Below are 22,017 nucleotides of genomic sequence, written 5' to 3' on the forward strand. Positions count from 1 at the left end.
GGGTATCCTTGCGCTTTAGGGCAGGGGACAGCAAGTCACACAGTTCAAGGAAAGTGCCCTTACGCATCCTGAAGTTTCGCAGCCACTGTGATTCATCCCAGACCTGCAGCACTATGTGGTCCCACCAGTCCGTGCTTGTTTCCCGGGCCCAGAATCGCCGTCCCATAGCATGAACATGGCCCAGTGCCACCATGATCTCCACGGCACGGCGTACCGTGCTTTCTGAGAGGTCTGTGCCAGTCTGAGACTTCATGTCCTCACCGCGCTGCCGTTGCCTCCTCACCCGATTTCTCAGCATCTGACTGCTGAAGAGGTGTACGATAAGGTGTGAGGAATTGACAATGGCTATAAGTGCAGTGATGATCGCAGCAGGCTCCATGATCGCAGTGGAGTGCTGTGGCATCCGCGCTGTCACTTATAACAGGAAAAGTGCGCGAACTGATTTCCCGCCGGCGGGAGTGACGGTTGAATGCTGACAGTTACCAAAGACCACCCTCGACACAGTTTTCCCCCCAGCAGGCATTGGGGGCTATACCCAGAATTCCAATGGGCAGCGGGGAGTGCGGGGACTGTGGGATAGCTTCCCACAGTGCACCGCTTCCAAAGTCGACGCTTGCCCCGTTAATGTGGACTCACAAAGTCGAATTAGTGTCCTTAGTGTGGATACACAAAGTCGACTTCGTAAGGTCGATTCCACAAATTCGACTTAAGTTGATTCGAAATAGTCTTGTTGCGTAGACATACCCTATGTCTCAATTAGTATAAATTGTTGAGGATTAGAGAAATTTCAGATGGATTTAAACACACTGGGGGAATGGGGCATCATAGTGGCAGATGTCATTTACACTGGAAATAATACACATAATAAAGGCTTCCTTGAGCTCTCATAACCCGTAGACTTATGGGATCTTAACACTGAGTGCTATGAAGAAAAATCATAGGTGTCCTTGGAGAATATGTCTGCCCAGAATGCAATTGCACTTAAAAGAACAAGTAGGATGCTTGGGTACATTTAAAAAGAGAGAAAACTCCACACAAAATACATAACAATATATTATTCAATAGCATCCCTACCCTTGAAGGAGTGCATCAAAATTTGATCAATTAATTTTAAGACAGCTGAAAAAGTCAGTGAAGGCTATTAGATCTCTCCAGCACATAATCAAAGATCTACAACCTATCCTGAAAGATGATCCCTCACTCTCAGATCTTGGGAGACAGACCAGACCTCGCTTACAGACAGCCCCCCAACCTGAAGCAAATACTCACCAGCAACCGCACACCATACAGCATAAACACTAACCCAGGAACCTATCCTTGCAACAAAGCCCAGTGCCAACTCTGTCCACATATCTATTCAAGTGACACCGTCATAGGACCTAATCACATCATGCTGATGATAGATCTATGATTCTATGATAGCTCATCTCAATTGATTGGACTCTTACAGTTGGTATGGCTACTTTCATGTTCTCTGTATGTATCAATATCATCTTGCTGTATGTTCCAGTCTATGCATCCAATGAAGTGGGCTGTAGCCCACGAAAGCTTATGCTCAAATAAATGTGTTAGTCTCCAAGGTGCCACAAGTACTCCTGTTCTTTTTGCGGATACAGACTAACAAGGCTGCTACTCTGAAACCTAGCATTATGAAAGTGGACAGATACATTACTGGGGGTGGGGGAGTTGGTGTGTTTCTCCTTCTTCCAAAGCATTATGTATTGGTTTCTCCTGGAGGCCGATTAGCCAGATTAATTAAAATGATTCATGACAAATGTATTTTCTGTAAATAAAATTTATTTCTTGTGCTGTATGATATTGACTATAGAATTCACACACAAGAGAGTTATTCATTCTTTGTTCAGCACAGCGATTCTGAGATGTATAATATGATCAACATTTTCCATTGTACTGTATGTGACCTTTAAAAGTAAATATGGGTGGGTCAAGAACTAGTATAGTCAAACAATGACCTTTCTAAATTAGAGATCACAGTTTATGGACCTGATTCTGATCTTACTTACATTGGTATAAACTGGAAGCAGCTCCACTTTAGTTACTGGAATCACTCCAAGGAAAAATTAATAATTGTTAGATCAGAATCAGGCCAATTTGTACAAAAGGGCAAACAATCATTTTTAAAAGCTAGCTTTTCACTTAAACAAAACGCCTCAAGTCTCCTTTGCCTGCTGAGTACATAGAACAGCTATGCAAATTCATCAGTAGTATCAGCTTCACACAGTTACCTTAGCATACATCATTCAAGAGGATCTCAGCATACACATGCTTTGTACTGTTGTATTCAGCATCAGTAAGAAAACACTGAAATAGAAAGATTGGGTACTGCAGCAAGGCCAACATTAAGATAACATTATTTCAGAATGATTATTACAGGCAGAGCTGGTATCGATGACTACAGTTAAGATTGTCTAAACACTCTGCATTATAAGATCCTGTTTTCAACTGCTTATAACTTTGTCAAATTTTAACCATTTGAGCTGAAATTTTTCATGCTGGGTTTCTGCCTTGGGCTGAATTTTTTAAAAGGTTTCAGCAAAAGTGGTTTAGCTGTCCCTGCGAATGGGGTTAGGGAAAAAGACATTGTTTTTCCAAAGGAAGAAAAATCCTACAACTGTTTCACTGAGAAGCTCTATCACCTCTATGCTTTGGAGCATGGCTGGAAAGTCACTCTGGAATCAGATGTACCTATTGCTATCCCCCAGGAAAGTCCATCCAAATTTAACTGAGTTATAATAAGCCTCTGAAAATCACTGTTTGCACATAATCAGCAGATGTTGTTAGAAGGTGGCAGCAAAATTCTCCAAAGATTCTATCTCCACTGAGCATTTTCTATGCCAGGACAGCAGGTGCTTGGGAAGTTTCTCCATGAAATTGCTCCTCCTGGCTGCCAGGAGCCACTGGAACAGAACTTTAGAATTGAGAGCAGAGAGTCTGTGGCAGAGGAGGAAAGTAAACTAGAGCCCTAACCACTGTACCATTCTTCCTTCCTCCCACAACTATCCCTGATATGCTACTATGCACATTGTCCATAGAAGATCTGCAGCATTCTGAAATGGGGGCACTGTATGTGAAAATGTGGGTAGAGTAGTAGGAAATAATGATAGGTAGTCCACGTGGGTCTCAAAAAAGATATCTACAAAAAACACCATGCACCTTACTGCTATGAAAGGAAGCAGTAACTTCTGCAGTTTACACACCTAGTTGGTGCATAATTCAGGCACTTTAGCTGCCTTAACATCACACAGGTAATATGAATAATGTATATTGCCTCCAGGACAGCAAGGGAATCTTCTCACAAGCTAAAACTATTATTTCTCCAAACAGTGCATCACATCCTGCCATTGTTCTATAGGAATTTGGTGTGAGTCAACGGTAGTATAAAGCTCCTGGATTTATACCGATCTTTAAAAGCAGTTTCAAAATATCAAAATCAGGAACCATTTACAGGCCTCTTTAAAACTCTGAAGTTATGACATTATGAGGTTACTGGTACTGTAAATAATCTGAAAATATCTGATAGAATGATAGTAAAATAAGAGGGACTGAAGCTGGTGAGGTCTCTTGTGCGGGGGGTTAGTTGCTGTCCAGAAGTGCCAAAGCAAATCACCACTATGGTAATTAATCATCTCCCTGGCTGTACCCCTTCCTGGTTGGTGCTGATCACTTTTTGAGCTACAATTGCTCTTTGCAGCACCTTCAACTCCCAGCTCAAGCCAGGTTCTAACAAATTTGTGTCCCTGCAATCTCCTTCCCTGCTGAACAGATGCCAATGTAGATAATAGAGCGATTATGGCCAAACCATTATCTCACCAGTTTGTGCTATAAAAAGATAAATTAATAAGCATACCTGTATTAGCTGACAACTAAACACCACCAGAAAATTACTGTCCAGATATATGTTAAATCAGATCAACTGTGCATCTTGTACTGGCGGATTCCAAATAATTCTTCCCCAAAGTGAATGTTTGGGAAAAAAGAAATCTGCTAAAGGTTCTACCTACTCTCGATTTTATCATGGAAGACCTTTGCCTTGGTAAAAGTCCAACCTACTCTGTGGGTGTGGTATTTAACCTATGTCAGTAAAAATGCAGAGAAGGAAAATGAAAGTGCAGATGTAGTAAGAATGTGAACTTCTTTGGCTTTTGAAATACAGTACAATAAATTACCTTCTTTTGTCATCTAAAAAATTTAACAATCAATTTTTTAAACTCTTTATATATTTGTTCTTTTTCTTACAACATAAATAGTTACTGTCATTTTATCAGGTGAGGAGTTACAGAAGGTGCAAAGAGTAAAATGGCAAAATTACACACCTATTCCTCTTCTGGCTTTGTATATATGGAGCTTTTTCTTAAAGTTTTCTGCATTTGTATTACCACTGATGCGGCCCCATTGGTGGTATTAATGTGGCAGCTCTAGTATAGACACAGCACCAGTGCTTGTTACCCCCATGTTCTTTAACCCAGATCAACTGCAAGTTTAGGTAACAGGATGGCAAAAATGGCTGTGGCTGCCAGCACCTGATCAACATTACAGCTCCCCCTTCTTGCTACCACAGTTAGAACTACCTGCTCAAAATCACTAGCTGCAAATCCATATTGATTAACTTCCTGGGTTTCTCTAAAGTAAGACTATCAGTAGCTGGTGATCAACAGATGGAATCTCAGTTATTTTCAGTTGGTGTGTATCGGGACAGGTGTGGCACATAATAGGTAATATGTCTCCTTTATAGACCAAATGTCTGTTCTTTTAAAAATTTCATTATATTTATTGACTATAAATCAAACACGCATTATAATTTACCAATAAAATCTAAATTTGACAGCTTACATAAATGAACTATTATAGCACAATTTGACTTAACCTACAAATAAGAAGATTATTATTTATCATTAATAATTATTGTAACTGATTATTACTATTATTTATATTGTGATAGAAGCTAGGGCGTCCCAGTCATGGACCAGGAATCTAGTTTGCTAACTGCTGTACAATCACAGAACAAGACAATGATCCCTAATTCAAAGATTTTACAACACAAGAACTAAAATAAAAACGAACACTTCTTCATAATCACCAGCATCAACCAGTGTGCACCTTATTTCAGCCTGAATTTCTTCAGTTTCAACTTCTAGCCATTGGATAGTGTTATAATTTCGTCTGATAGATTGAAGATCACATTATCAATTTTTTGTTCCCCATGTAGGTACTCATAGACTGTAATCAAGTTACTTCTTAACCTTCTCTTTGTTAAACTAAATAGATATAGCTGCTTGAATGTATGGTATATTTTCCAACTCTTTAACCACTCTTGTGGCTCTGCCCTGAGCCCTCTCCAATTTATCAATATCCTTCTTGAACTGAGGTCACCAGAACTGGACACAGTATTTCAGAAGCAGTTGCACCAGTGCCAAAAACAGAGGTAATATAACCTCCCTACTCCTACTTGATGTTCCCCTGTTTATACAACCAAGGATCACATTAGCCCTTTTGGGGCACAGCATCACATTGGGAACTCATGTGCAGTGGATTATCTACCATGACTGCCAAGTCTTTTTCAGAGTCTCTGTTTCCCCAGGAGAGTCTTCCATACTGTAAGTATGGTTACTCAGGTGCTTCCTTGTCTCTTCAAACAAGCAGAATTCTCCTACACCTACCCACTAAGAAATCCTGTAGCCCCACTGACTGTCAGCTCATAGTATTGGTCTTTGCCCTTGTGAATGGCTGTGCTAGAAACTGCTGAGCTTCAGTTCATCTGCAAATTTGACACCATCAGCTCAGGATTAAACAGACTGTGAATGGCTTGCCAACTACAAAAGCAGTTTCTCCTCCCTTGGTTTTCACACCTCAGCTGCTAGAAGAGGGCCTCATCCTCCCTGATTGAACTAACCTCATTATCTATAGCCTGCTTCTTGCTTGCATATATATATATATATACCTGCCCCTGGAAATTTCCACTACATGCGTCTGACGAAGTGGGTATTCACCCACGAAAGCTCATGATCTAATATGTATGTTAGTCTATAAGGTGCCACAGGACTCTTTGCTGCTTTTACAGATCCAGACTAACAAGGCTACCCCTCTGATACCTGTGCTAGTATAACACCTCCCAATATACACAGCATTCATCCATTTACAGAGGGTGTGGAGGGCAGGGCTGCCAAACATCATGCATCTTGCCTGACACTCACACATTTGGCAGCCTGCTCACATTCATCCTCATCCCTGCTTCCATGTCACACAGCTATGTAGCTAAAGTTCCTTCTCCTTGCCTCCCCTCACTTGTCCCCTGGTGAATGTCTGGCCACTGTGGAGCCCAAGATATGAGGGAATTAAGAGGTGCTGTGTGTTGCTGGCAGGAAGGTAAAGGGACTGGGAAGAAATGGGGCTGAAAGGGGACATAATGGGGGAGAGGGACTGACAGAACATAGGGACAAAATGGGGGAAGCTAATGGGGAGAGAGCACAGGGCTGGTGCAACCATTTAGGCAAACTAGGCGGTCGCCTAGGGCGCCTAGTGGTTGGAGGCACCTAAAAGCCCACTCAGGCGAGGAGGTGGAGTGGAGGTGATCTGGGGCACGGGGAGGGCCACCCGCAGTAATGGGGGGGGGGTGCACAGGGGAACCGCTCCCTGCCCCAGATCACTTCCACTCTGCCTCCTCCACTGAGCACACAGCCCCTGCTCTAAGTCTCCTCCAATCGGCGCTGCAAGCCTGGGAGGGGAGGAGACTTAGAGCGGCGCCAGTGTGCTCAGTGGAGGAGGCGGAGCGGAGGTGAGCTGGGGTGGCTTCCCCAGGCGGGGTTAGCTGCCGTGGGGGGTCTCCCCAGGTGGGGTTAGCTGCCGCAGAGGGGGGGAGTCTCCCCTGGTGGGGTTAGCTTCCGCAGGATGGGGGGTCTCCCCTGGTGGGGTTAGCTGCCGCGGAGGAGGGGAGTCTCCCCAGGCAGGGTTAGCTTCCGCAGGGTGGGGGGTCTCCCCTGGTGGGGTTAGCTGCCGCGGAGGGGGAGGAGTCTCCCCGGGCAGGGTTAGCTGCCGCGAAGGGGGGGTAGCTGCTGTGGGGGGGTCCCCGGGCGGGGCAGGGGTGGTGGGCTCCCCAGGTGGGGGGCTGGGTTAGCTGCCATGGGGGGGAGGGGTTAGCTGGGTGGGGGCGTGGCGCAAGGTGGAAGTTTCGCCATGGGCTGAAATAATAGGATTTGGGTCCACAGTGCAGCCACCATAGCACAGGATGCCAAAATCTGAACCCCGTAGTCTCCCGGGAAACTGAGACAAGTTCTCTTTCTAACTAAACTGAAGTCATGCTGTCTGCAGTGGTTCATGACCATGAGTGCCAACTGCAGGGCAGACTGTCAAAAAGCAGGCAGACACTTCAAACTGGTGGTATGTTCTATAATGAGATTTCACAAACACAGTAACAAATGTGAACTCCTGAACCACTACAACAGTTTCACCATGGAGTCACAGACAGCCCCCCTGGGCACTCCAGTCTATCTTGCCATCCAGGCAAGCTGGACTTAGTGATAAATTGTCCCTTACACCAAAAATCACAAAATATTCATCTTGCTCCCAGTCCGCTTCGGCGGCGGGGCCCGCTTCGGCGGGAATTTGGCAGCGGGGGGTCCTTCCACCCCGGAGCAGAAGGACCCCCTCCCCGGCGAAGACCGGGAGCAGAAGCAGCTCCGGGGGCCCGGGCCCCACGAGAGTTTTCTGGGGCCCCCGGAGCGAGTGAAGGACCCCACTCCAGGGCCCCTGTGGGGCCCGGGGCAAATTGCCCCACTTGCCTTCCCCCCTCCGGGCAGCCCTGCTTTTAGGGCTAACCCAGGTTGACCCTGGGGATCTCTGCTTTTGTTTCCTAGCTCTAGCCCTGTGCATGTCCAAACAGTCCAAAAACCAGAGTAGGAAATGTGCAGTGATGTAACCCATTTGGTTATTAGTTTCTTTACTGAAATGGAAGATCTCTGTTCAAAATCTAACTTCAATTTTCCCATGACACTGAGATTAAATTGAAATAAACCATGCCAAACATGTTAAGGATTTAGCTTGTACTAACAAACGCAAGGCTGTTTAGATTTAACATTTGCCACTGTGTCTTCAAGTCACCCTTTTATGCCTACATTTATCTTACATATCAAGTTTACTGCAATACCAGGAATGAGTAAAAGATGGAATGGCAGCCTCAAACCTAAATGTCTTTGCTTTTCTCAGTTTAAATTAGATTTATGCAGATACATTCTTGCATCATCATACAGGTAGAATTATGCACTAACTCCCACTACTGTTAATAGGAATTTACAGCATTACATATCATAGAGATATACATTGGATAATGAGACAAATCCTGAATTCTGTACTTAGGCATTAACTTCACTGAGAGTTTTGCCTAAGAACTCAGTAAAACTTGAATCAGAAACTCAAGATTTGACCCAATAATATCACTCTGCTCTCATATAATACTTTTAAGGATCTTCCAGCATTTTATAAACATTAAGATTCAAAAAACTTTGTGAGATAGGTTTAAAATATTATACCCATTTAAAGATGGGCATAGTAAACTATACAATGCAGCCCAGCCCTGCACAGCTAGTGCCAGAACAGAAAATAGACTCTGAAGCAGTAATAGCAGCCCCAAGTGTTCAAAAACCATGATTCAGCCTTTATGACCCCCCTGCTAATCATAAGATTTGCTTAAAGAATCATGAGATTTTTAAAAATAATAAATGCTGGATTCTACTTGCCTTCTGTTTTCTGAGACTTGACATTACACTTAGATCATATTATCAATCTTTTGTCCACTACCACACAATCTGGAAACTTAGTTTGTCTGTTTGTTTTTTACAACAAACAAACTGAGATTCTTACATAACACCACAACTCTTGGAGCTGAGGTTTCTAGCGAAACACCAACTATTGTGAAACTCTTGATAAAATCATGAGAGTTGGCAACACTGCAAAAATCTTGACTTACCATCTGCTGTCCTACCCAGTAGACCAGTGTTTCCCAAATTTGGGACGCCGCTTGTGTAAGGAAAGCCCCTGGCGGGTTGGGCTGGTTTGTTTACCTGCTGCGTCTGCAGGTCCGGCAGATTGCAGCTCCCACTGGCTGCAGTTCGCTGCTCCAGGCCAATGGGAGCTGCTGGAAGCAGCGGCCAGTATGTCCCTCAGCCTGAGCCGCTTCCAGCAGCTCCCATTGGCCTGGAGCAGCGAACCACATCCAGTGGGAGCCGCGATCGGCCAGACCTGCAGACACGGCAAGTAAACAAACCGGCCCGGTCCGCTAGGGGATTTCCCTACACAAGCAACGTCCCAGGTTTGGGAAACACTGCAGTAGACCATACTTCATCTTTAAATATCCAATGACTATTCAATTAAAACATTAGCCTCAGTCAAATATCATCTTCACCCCAACACATATATATAATAAGAGGAGGAAAGTAATCAGAAAGAGAATAAAAGAAAATTAAACTAAACACTAACACCTTCCCAATGATATCTAATAGTTGCTTGCCCAGTGATTGCTTATCATAATACATTTCACAATCAATGTTTGTTGCTGCTACCAGTAAATTACAATTACACACCTTTAGTGCTGTATAGATCATCTTTCCAGAGCTTCTTACTGGAATGTGAAATCCAGTAAACTACTGCAATTTACTTAATGGACCTGTCTACAAAAGTTTTTCTGTAATTAAAACATCACATATTTCTTTAATGCCTTTTGCCAGCCAACAATCCCTTTCCCCCCCATTCCCATGCCTCTATTTGCTCTAGATTCAGTGCTGTTTAAGAGGTAGAACAGATTGTACCAAGTCAATGTTTTTCACTGAAGAATCTAGGCTTCCATACCAGTCATACCTTCAGAAATGATTTGTCCTTTAAGACAAGATCATTATGACCCATTTTCCCTCTCTTTGGGGTATAACAATGCTAATGTGGTTAGCACTAGACATCTTAAAATCCTATGAACAAAACTATCAGTGAACAAGTAGCATGATAGGCAGTGGGTGGTCTAAGCTTGGTGTAGCTGTCATCAATCTCCAGGAAACCATATGTGTCTCTCTCAACATGCCCGATCTCTGCTAGTCTCTGAAGTAAGAGTCCTTAGGTCGCTACAATCACTAGAAATCCTGCCAACAGCCATGGGGCTAGCCAATACTAAGGAGCTTGTTTTAAGGTCACCCCAGAAGTTAATTATGTAATGATCATTAAGTATAGTAGTACAAAATGAACAAAGGTCTCCATCCAGCAGTACATCTAACATATACATGTATGGAAATTTAATTCATTGCAATTATTGTTAACACACAGTTCCAAGTGAATTCACATTCTTATTAATTATCAGATGGAGAATGGCCTTCTGTTATCCTGCTAATTCCTGTCCAGCTCAACATGGTTCAAAAGATTATTAACAGATTAGACTGATCAGATACTACACTATCAGCAAGCCGGGATTTTTCGTCATGGAAAATTCATTGGGATGTTTTTCATTATGGAAGTCTCTCCTTCCCCATCATTTGACCAATCTGCAAGTGACAGTTAGTGGAAATGGCAGTACTTTAAATCCATATGTCCTCTGCAGATTTGACAGATCGATAAATGTTATCTATTATTCAGTTTATGGCCTTCAGAAGATACATATTTGTTAAATTTGGGTTGATAAATAGTGTTTGGTAATGAAGAAGAAGAGAAGTTTTATTGCTCAAAGCCCCAGAAGCCAGTTTGTTTGGAACACAAATTAAGTTCACTTACTGATACTGTACCACATAATCAAACAAATAAATTTACTTCCAGTAAAAGTTTACAAACTTAGTGTTGCCAAATCTGATGATTTTATTGTGAGTCTCATCTTATTTAATGTTTTTCCTCAAAGCCCTAACTCCACATGATTAGGTGAGAATCTCAGCTTTAATTTTTTTAAACAGTAAGTTTCTAGCTGCCATGGATGTAGAGAAAAACTTGAAAATGCGGCCCAAGTTAACCATAAAGCTCAGAAAACAGAAGACAATTCCCAAATTGTTCATTTTAAAAAACTCCCAAAATCTCATAATTTTAAGCAAAACATATGTTTTATGTGGCCTGACTTGTGTTTTTTGAATAGACAGGATTTGGAAATACTGCAGATTGGCATTCCTCAATATTTATCAACAGAGCAAGTATAATAAAGGCAGCAGTAGGGGAAACATCCTCCCCATGAGGCCAGAAGCTCCTGGCCGCTGCAAGGAGGCAGTCTATATTACTCAAATGGTAGCAGGAGGAATGCGTGGTATTGCAGATGTATCTTGCCTCTGGTAGATCCCTAGGGCTACTGGATACTGAACTCTTTTCCACTTCTGCAGTGAGGCGAACAGCAAATATTAAGAGGAAACTCCATGAGCGTAAGCTTGGTGAATATCCTGTTCTTTATGTGTGTGGAGCATAGGGGGTTACCTGTGAGGGGGCAACATATGGTTAATGAGCTAATGTGGGGGAAAGAGCTCAGTTGGTGGCAGACCAACAAGAAGAGCAGATCTCCAGTCCTTAGCTCCTGAAGCAAGGCCTAGGTAAAGGCAAAAACTCCTTAGCCGACCACTCCCAGGTGACCTCTCCCGAAGGAAGGAAGGACGGAAAGAAGGGAGGGAGGGAGGACCTGTTATGAATCCACTTATGGTGGAGACTATGAAGTAGTGTCAACACTGAAGCACTATCGTGTTACAGCTGCAGCTGGGCCCCTGTAGTGTTTTAAATACAGACATAACCATAAATCTCACACCATTTTTAAAATTAATCTTTTTCACTGTTAAGCTTACATTGGGAGTCTGTTCCCTTTGTGATATTTTTTTCTTCCTCACCAAGAGATAAATTTAAAAAAAACTGAGTTCCTATTTAAGTGCCAGTATAAGTGAATCTTTGAAAATCCAGCCATATGTGCCACAATGGAAGCTACTAGGCACTGAGCAGTTTGAAAATCTGGTCCCAGTTATTGGTGGTGACAACTTGAAAATCTGGCCCTGAGTCCTTTTGAAAACCTGGTTCCATTGGTTTGCTATTTATAGGGGTGCCTATGTGAGCTGAGTTGGGGGTGGGGTGGGGTTTTTTTTGCGTTGAAGCATTCTAGAGAGGGTGAACACAGGTAAAGAATTTCATAATTTTACAAACAGAACAAAGTAACATTTTGGCCAATTCAATCTTGACAGTGCCCTATTATTTCTCTTTAGGGTTGCCAACTTTGGTTGGATGAATTACATGAGGTTTCATCACATGACATTATCTTTAATTAAAGATTAAGATTTAATTCCTGGAGACTCCAGGACAATCCTGGAGCCAGGTTGGCAACCCTATTTCTCCTTGATATGTGAGTGTGTGTATATATGTATATTATTCCTGTGCTATCTTGATATGGGAAGTACAGGCTCTTTTATCAATGGCTGAAAGGTTGACTGGTTTCACTGAAAAGTCTGTATATTTTACTGAAATCTTATTTTAATCTTCCTCATTGGATCACAGCAAAAAACATTCAGCTCAAGGATACATAATAATAGCCATGCACAATCAGGATGAAAATTTACCAGCCTCAGACTCGCAAAATCATCCATCCTTACTGTCACAATGAAAACATCTAATATTTTATACACCTGTGGCAAATCAATGAGTAGAATTTTACATGGCTGCATTAGAGAGATTATTTTCTGTTTTCCAGCAGTGGAAGAACACTAACCTCACAGAACTCTGTTGCTCAGGGCATACAAACTTAAAATGCAGTCTGAAAATTTTTAAAGACATTATTTGATATTTAAAGGTTTCATCATCAGTCTTCCTGCACCATCAGATGCATAAGGTCTACTAAAGGTTTACTCTAAATTAATGACTTAGAATTCCACAATGTGAAGAAAGATGTGCCTTTAACTTCATCTTACCAATTATAGAACACTGTACTTATTATAGCTCAAATCCAGTAAGCCTGTAAGTCAGATCTCCCTTACTTTACATTTTGACTTTTTACTCAGCTAAACTTGGATTCTGAGTATTCTGGGTATCAACATAAATTTATAATATCCTTGTTTAAAAATAGGCTTTTAAAATGCTTAAGAATGAAATACCCTGTATGTGACAGTTTGTGCAGATTCATACTCTGAATATAATGCTACAATATTCCCCAAGTTTGCAAGACATAATAGTAATAATTGTAGCCTTTCCAATTTGCTGTGATGCCTTTTTGCTTTTTAGTTAATTGTATTAGCATTTCTAACATTGCAATATCAATCAATCAATCAATCATGTCCCAAATTAAAGTGGAATGTTTCAACCAAGCACAACAAATTTTCTATGACAGCTCTTACACATTTTGTAGCACTTGAGGAAGCAAAGTTCCATACATGCAGTAAAGCTAAATTGTATACAAAGGGTTCCTATTGCTGATAAAGTAATAAAGTATGCTTCTCATTATCATCCTATTGACAACTCAACTCCCCTACAAGGGCAAGACATAGTTTTCAGAGAGAGGACTTTGAGATAAGAAATTTATTCCACTTTCAGTTTTATTTCATTGTATTTACATAAGTGTAAATTTTAGACATTTAGTTTACAACATTCTGATCCCACTCCCACTGAAGTCAGTGAAAGCATTGCCATTGACTTGAATGGGTGCTGGATCAGACTCTTATAGAGTACTTTTCAACTGAAAATATCAAAATACTTTACATAAATGAGCATTACTATCACCAAAAATGTACAGATGGGAAAACTGAGCCATAGAAGGTTAATGATTTATCCAAAATTACATTGCTTGTTAATGACAGAGCCATGAAAAAAAAATTGATCTCGATTCCCAAATCTCTGCTCACCCCTGAGCGCAGCAAGTTACAGCGCTGCAAAGCGCCAGTGTAAACACGGCTCTCAGCGCTGTAAGCTAATCCCCACGGGGAGGTGGAGTACGTGCAGCGCTGGGAGATGGATTTCCACTCCATACAGCTAAATGCAGTGCCTTGCAGGGTGTCATGCATCTGACGAAGCTCATGCTCCAAAACTTCTGTTAGTCTATAAGGTGCCAAAGGACTCTTTGCTGCTTTTACAGATCCAGACTAACATGGCTACCCCTCTGATCCTTTAAATTAGCATTCAAGTAAATAAAATCTTCCTGATCATATAAGGCCTGTAAATCAGCTTTTATCTCATTGCAGAGGTGTTACCAGAGGGTGGCTCATAAATGCAGACTGAAATTTACCAGTGACTATAATAGGAGGAAAAGGTTAGCTAATTTTAAATGAATTAATACTCTAACTTTGATACCTGAGCAGATTGCTTTGGCTAATACCTACCACTGATAAGGGAACAAGCACAAGAGAACACCAGAAGAAAGATGATAATCACCTCCCCACCAACACATACACATTTCTTTTCCTTTATAAATAATTTATCCCTGAGGCTTAGTGATGCTGTAAATGAATCTACTGTAATCTCACTGATGAGCTGTTACAATGCATCATCTTTATTCCTTTTAGAAACATCTAACTAGAATAATTCAGAGTCTAAAAAAAAAACAGGAACTCATTCACTATTTTATATTTAGTAATATGAAAAACAAACATACCATAATAAGGCAATTTCTGGTACATGGGTGTCTACACGCATTCTGATTAAATGGAAAACATTCAAAAGGTCAGTATAATCTAATGGGTCAATAAACCAAAGCTTAAATCATGTAACTAGCAATTATATCACACACATATGGGAGAGCTGAAGAGGAGTCCCCTTTACTAAATGTTTGATTCTGCTGCCCTTCCTCTCCCCCACCCCTTTTTAACATAAATAGCTCCAATAAAGTCAAAATGGTCTCCCAATAAAATTTGACATGAAAGACTACGAAGACTTGTAGTCATCATATAGACTTCAAAGGTGGTGTTGTCTTTTACATTAATAACCAGAACTCCTTATTTATATAATTCCATCTGACTAACATTAGTTATTTTTAAATGTCCTTTTCCATACCATAATAAGTGATGAGCATTAGTCAAGTGCTTGAACTTCGAGGCTGAAATGGACTGGTGTTATCATTATGACATTCTGTAGGACATGGTTTACAAACCTCCCCAAATCCTCTATACCCAAAAGTCATGGTGTTGGCTTGACCAGATTTCTTTTTTTAGTACTGCATGTAGAATGCATTGCTTCCTAGTAGTTAGTCAGGATTTGGGCTCCTTAGCTACTGTGATTATTGGGGCAGCAAGTTATATGGGACCATGATGCCCGGGCTCCAGCAATAATCAGGGCTTGGGGGCCCAGCTCCACCAATGTTTGGGGCAGGGTCTCTCCCCCGGCCCCGCCTGCTGCCCCACCCTGCACCTCCCCCGAGTGTCCTCCAGCCCCCACTTGATGCCCCCATGCACCTCCCCGGAGCATCCCTGCCTCTCCCCTGCAGCTCCACCCTGACTCCGCTCTTCTGGCTCCCGCATCAACTGCCGCTGCAGGGTCCTAGTGCCCCCCATCTGCTAATGCCAGGGCAGACTGTCCTGCTCCTGCTCTTCTGCCTCGGAGTCCCTTCCTTTTTCTGGTGGGACCCTCCACCAGCACAGGGTCCCATCCCCGCCGCCCATAGTCACCGCTCCTGCCCAACACTGGGCAAGGGGCAGCCCCATCCCCCACCCCCAGTGAGGCTACAGTGAGGGGCAGCAGCAGGGGAGGAGGCGCATATGTGATGGCAGCTCCCTGCCCCTGGCACCCACCAGAGGGGAAGCGAAGGGGCTATCTGGACCTGAGAGAGGCCCTAGGAACATGTGCAGTGACAGTGGTGCAGGGTGAGTGTGCTGCCGGGGGGGAAAGGGCTGAGAGGAGTCCTCCTTTCTGGACCCAGCCCAGGGGCAGCCCGCCTGCACCCCAAACTCATCCCCAGCCCTTCCCCACCCCAGAGCCCGCATCCCCAGCCAGACCCCTAACCCCCTGCACCCCAACCTTTTGCCCTAGCACTGAGCCTCTCTAACACCCCAAACCCCTCATCCACAGCCCCAGAACCCTCACCCTGCCCCCCGCACCCCTACCTTCTGCCCTAACCCTGAGCCCCTCCCACACCCCAAACCCCTCATCCCCAGACACACCCCACAGCCCTCACCACTGCACCCTCTCCCTCCACACCCCCTCCTACCCCCAAACTCCCTCCCAGAGCCTGCACCCCCTCCCTCCACACCCCCTCCCATTCCCAATCTCTATCCCAGAGCCTGCACCCCTTACCCCCTCCTGCACACACCGCCCCCGCCCAAACTCCATCCCAGAGCCTGCATCCCTACCCACTTCTCACACACCCTCTCCTGCCCCCAAACTCCCTCCCAGAGCCTGCACCCCTCACCCCCTCCTGCACTCCCACCCCTTGCCCCAGCCCAGAGCCTACACCCAAACTCCATTTCACAGCCTGCACCTCAGACCCTCTCCCCCACCCAAACTCCCTCCCAGAGCCCATCTTCTCACCCCTTCTGCACCCAAACTCCCTCCCAGAGCCTTAGGCTGGTGAGGGGAGGAGTTTGGAGGGGCTGGTTTTGGGCACCACCAAAATTGCTACAAACCTGCCACCTCTGGCGATTATTCTATTTGCTGGAATCCGATCCTATTACAGGTATCATCCAGTGACATTTTGTTAATCAGTTTTAGATCCAATGACTATTTGGTTTCTCACAGCAACAATTACCCCCAAGAATGTGAAGAATTTCTGCCATAAGTATTCCACATGTCTTTCTGAGTGCTATGAAAATATTCTCTTTAATTAGTCACTGGTGTAAAAAGGCAGGCCCTAGATGCTATTGGCATGTGATATGGGTGCTAAACATAAGGATATGGGTGCAAACTTTTGTATGAAATGAAATCCGTTCCATCCACATAAAGCCCATGTATTTTTGATTTTATGCTGGTGGAATGCAGAAGTTCTGGGAACATAAAATCCACCCTTTCAGTTCAATTAATTGTAAAAACCGGTATGATTTGTTGATTTAAGGGCATTTACTTTGCATATTTTGACATCCAATGTTGGCAGTTTATGAAACTCTAACTTTTTAAATCTCAGTATCTACTGTTATTTAATAATTTTCCAGACCTACCTCGATAATCTCCAGCAACTGTGACGCACTGATATTATCCATCAAAATTACATATATGAAAAATATAAATAGGCTTGGCAGAATTCAATTTTTATAGCACCCAAAAACATGTTAGATGCTTTACAAATATGCAAGACCAATCCCAACCCCAAATAACTTACTAATTATGTAGTTACACATATGCTTAAATTTACACCATGAGTAAACCCATTTAAATCAATGAGACTTCTCATCTAAGTTAAATTAAGCTAAAGCATAAGTGTTTTCAAGATCAGGGCTTATCCATATAACATATAGATCTAAAATAAGAGACACAAGAAACATTTTTACTTGTTTGTGATGTATTATATTTTCTTTACTTGCTCTATTGTAACATATATATTGGGAGGGAGGGATAGTTCAGTGGTCTGAGCATTAGCCTGCTAAACCCAGGGTTGTGAGTTCAATCCTTGAGGAGGCCACTTAAGGATCTGGGGCAAAAATTGGTCTTGCTAGTGAAGGCAGGGGGCTGGACTCCATGACCTTTCAAGGTTCCTTCCAGTTCTAGGAGATTGGTATATCTCCAATTATTACCTAACAGGTTGAATTTCTACCCATTTGCTTTTTAGTGGCCAGTTAGTTTTCAGTCCTTACCTAATGTTTTATTTTTAAATCTTTTCTTCTAATCAATTTTTATTTATCTCTTATTCTATTTTCAGTAATCAAACTAATATTACAATTACTGGATTCATTTTAAGGACTAGATTTTACTTTCATTTTAACTTGTGCCATTCCATTCTAGTTTTATGATGTACAGGAAAACAGTACAATCTACAAGGCAATCATTCATTCTGTCAGATAGGTTAGTGTGAACATTCATGACCATATATGGAAATAAACCTTCAGGTAAACACATAGGCTATCAGGTGTACTTGTAGCCCCATACAACTGATAAATTATAATCAGAACCTTGCTCTCACATAAAATTGGTATCTATAAGGCCTAGGTATTCATTCCACCAACCTGACTGCCCTTCTTTGAGCAGGTCTGATCATCATGCCATCCTTCAGTGGGTCAACATTTCCTAGTACACCAAATGCTAGCACAGCAGCTGCACTGTGCATTGGTTTATGATGGAGTGTACCAGGCATTCTGTGCCTCCGCCAAAGACCTGACTGCCTTAGTGTACCCTGCCCTTGGAAGTGGCCCTTTAAGAAGAGAATGGCAGTGAATTTGGCCCTTCAGGGTTTGCCTTGGGTCAGCTGCTGGAGGAACAAGAACTACTTAGTCCTCATGCATCTAGAAGGACTAAGAGCAGTCGGAGGCCAACCAGGGCCCATCAGGCCAGATAAAAAAGGCTGGCTGCTTCTATTAAAGGTCAATTCTGTGTGAAGTCAGGCCTGGTCAGAGACTAATTCTGACTACTTTTTGCTTAGGTCAATGAGAGACTTATGATTTATTATGTGGAAAGTAAGGCTTAGGTGGCTCATCCTGAGTTAGACATTAACTGGGCTCCTAAAAATTAGGCAAGCTTATTTCTCAAGATGCCCCCTGGCTCAGGTGAGTCGGTGACGTGGTTGTGACCCAGAGACCTCTTTGTACCAACTGGGAGAGGACTCAGAGGTACATAAGTGTTACACAGATGCCTTCTGCCTGGTGTCTACACACTAATCTGCCAAGGAATGTCATGTAAGGCCTCTAATGAAGTCTGTGTCACACTGGTCATGATAATAATTGTCAGATGTATGTGCAGATAGTGTGTAAGAAGATATGTATATACACATTGTAAATTATGTTCTTAAAGCCTTGTAGTTAAAGGGAGATCAGTCATGTCTTGAGACAAACTTCTCCATACAGTAGGTGGGAGACACATATTTCCTTATCTAACAATTATGTTTCTTACAATAGAAGTCTATTAACATACTAAATCAAATGCTAATTAGGAGCTTGCAGGGACTTCAAAAGAAAATGAGAAAGTCAGCAAAGAGAGATAGAAGAAGTGATCCTTGTCAAAAAAAAAAAGTTATGAGCAACTTATTGTCTGTCTGGTCTTTGCTAATGAATACTGAAACAGGGATGGTTCTGGGTTTTGTGGGGCTCTGTAAAATGTAAGACATATGGAGCCTCTAGAAGATTTCCATAGCCCACATAGTACATTGGGATTTGAGTATGAGGCAGGTCAAGGTTTCTTGCCATTAGGGGAATATTGGAGAATTTTAGCAATAGGGCAGGGCAGGCACAGGGAGATTTGGCAATAAGATTACATCATTTGAAAGGAAATAGCACGGGGAGCTTTGACAAATGGGAGAAACTTAGGCTCCCACAATTAATTGTTCCTATTTTATCAGAGGACTTGGTTGTGGTGGACTGTTAGGTAAGGCCATTTCATAGAAGAGGCACTCACAGAAAAAGTAGAAGTATCACATACTGACATAATTGGCATATGATAGTAGCTGGCCCTGTCTTAAAATGAAATTATATATAATCCTGAATTTATAACACAGTGAAATGTTATAGAAATATATGTCATAAATGCATTATTGTGATTTCACTGCTGGACTAGGAGGCTTGTAAGGAAAAATACTTATTTAAGCACTTCTGTGTCCTGGTGGTGCTCTTATGTACCCTATGGCCTAATAAAATTGTGTTATACAACCTCTCTGGGCTTGTGATAGGAACTAAAAAAATGCTAATACTCTACCCACATTGGTCCTACAGTCCCAAAATAGCTAGATGTTTTTCCTAAAATTACCAGCAATTAAACAGTTAATAATGTTGACATTTGAACTGCCACTGTGTACAAAGTTAACAGAAATAATGCAGTTCACATTTTTTTCTATTATTTCTGCTTAGCTGCAGACTCAGGAAAACAGTGCTGCATCAGTTCACATTTGGAAGGGGAAGGTTATCTTCACAACCCTAAGGGCTAGACAATTGTTTTTTAAATTAAAGCTTAAATTCTGCAGAAATGTATATGCCTACCAGAAAATTGCAAATTGGATCTCTGGTTTAATCTGATCTCTGGTCTTTTCATTCCATAATTCAATGCCACACGGCAGGCACCAAGCAAAGCTTAAGGACTGCTGACTGCACATTGGGAATGACACTCAAAGGGGTTGGTATATACAGTATGTTCAACTAGCAGCAAATACTGCCATAAATAATTAAAAAAATAAAGATTAAACATAATTGTGTGTTTGAAAGTCTCCTGAAATATCCCAGTTCCTTCCTATCATATCAAATAGGGCTTTGATTTTCAAAGGGTAGATCAAGCAGACAGATATTTAAATTTAGCTGTATATATTACATATCATGGGGGAAAAAGTGTGACCAATTATGACTGAAAAGTGAACTCCCAACAACTTCGTGAAGAGCATTCATTTAAAACGATTCAGATATTGGGACACAGGCACATCCATTTCATTTCCTTGTCTGTTTTACATGCAACATTCAAGCTTCAGAGCTGGGAAACTGGCACCAGAAACAGAAACCACAAAAGAGGATTTTATTTCAGCATGTACTTACATGCATCACCATAAACACTGCAAGCAAGAGGTTCATATGATTGAAAACAAATACAATAAAGACACTATCTCCCAATTAGGAAAGCAAAATCAAAACTACAATTCCCCCTTGCCTAGTCTCCTGGCTATTAATATCTACATTTAGACTTACACACTGAGAAAACTCGTTCTTTGTTTCCATATCCTGCAGACGGACTATGTAGGGCAATATGTGATTCAAAAGAGTTCCGTATTTTCCATCATATCCTATTCACTCTATTAAAATATACCTTTAATTTGGTGTCTGGTGAGAGGAAGCATGTTGTCAAGGTGAGATCTGATAGGTCTAGTTCCTCATGATCAACTTGCTGCAAGCGCCTTTTGGGGGATTTTATTCTGTTTTTCATATTTTATGTGTTAAAGTCTGTTTGTTTAGAATGATTAAAATGTAAATTTAAAAATAATCTGAATGTTTCAAAATATATTGAATATAACCCTCCCAATGAGAGCAGCAGCTGGCTGGCTAGAATGCATTGTAAAAAGCGTAAAGTTGTGCCGGAGATATTCTGGGAACCACATTAAATGCATCTTGTCAGCAAAGCCAAGGAACCTCCTCCGCCCTCCAAAAGGTGACTTGGAGGGCACATTTAATACAAGGGTGTGTCCAGACCCCTTTACCTGCTGCTGGTCTTGTATCAGTTCCTCCTCCTGCTCCGGCGTCTGTGCCAGTTGCTGCGAACTAGAAGACACCAGCTAGCAGCTATCGGGAGCCACCGAACATCCGCTGGACAGGCAGCTGCCGAGGCCAATCCTACTGCGTCCCTGGAGTGGCGCTCGGCTCCGAGTGGCGAGCTCCCTCCAGAGGGCTGGCCAGGACTGAGTGGCACTACCAAGGTGTCCGTGTCCAGTGTCTTCATTAGATAGTCTGTGGCCGAAGGAATTACAATGATGGGGGCACCAAGAATCTCTGCCCTTGAGGAGAAAGATGGAGGGGGAAACCAGGGGCCCTGCCCTTGCTGGGAAATTGGGAGATAACCAGGAGGGTGGCATGTTTCTTAGCGCAGGGGCATCACAGGGCAATTCACTGCTTTAAAACCCTCTTGAAAAAGAAGTATTAACCCGGGTTGATGCAGGGCAGAGTCCACGCCCCCCATTCCGGACAGGGAGGCGGAGCGGGCTGGCTGCCTCCCCAATAAGAGCCCCGGTTTTGCGTATCCTTGCTCCGGTATAGTGAAGAATAGCGAGATGATCCAACAAAAATAATCGTGGGCCAGGGCGTCCCATACTGGTCAGCTCGCACTGCGGTTCAGTTCAGCGACCCCTTAAATCTGGTATCTCGGCTACTACTCTGTTGCCCACACGCCTAAAGCCAGCCTTGAGTCTGAGAACTTTTCCTCCCCCGAAAGGAATCTCCCGGGGAGCTCCTCAGACTTGCGCTGTGCTGTGAGTCTGCTGGTGACTTGAAG

The 22,017-nt window shown here is 42.7% G+C and overlaps 1 protein-coding gene across 5 annotated transcripts in view; it reads right to left on the bottom strand.

Annotated features, from left to right (window-relative positions):
- PLS1 (plastin 1) overlaps positions 1–21,277 on the bottom strand; it is an 86,563-nt gene extending 65,286 nt beyond the window's left edge. The window contains exon 1 of one of the 5 annotated variants that reach the window (XM_039489941.1): positions 21,230–21,277. The gene's annotated coding sequence lies outside the window, so the exon portion shown is untranslated. Of the gene's footprint in view, positions 1–3,868; positions 3,906–4,334; positions 4,494–5,678; positions 5,736–5,867; positions 5,893–21,229 lie in introns of those variants that run through there. The other 4 variants (XM_039489938.1, XM_039489940.1, XM_039489932.1 and 1 more) reach the window with 4 other exon arrangements.
- Between the last annotated feature and the right edge of the window lie 740 nt (positions 21,278–22,017).

This window comes from Mauremys reevesii, linkage group 9 (assembly GCF_016161935.1).
Source record: "Mauremys reevesii isolate NIE-2019 linkage group 9, ASM1616193v1, whole genome shotgun sequence".
Lineage (NCBI taxonomy): Eukaryota > Metazoa > Chordata > Testudines > Geoemydidae > Mauremys > Mauremys reevesii.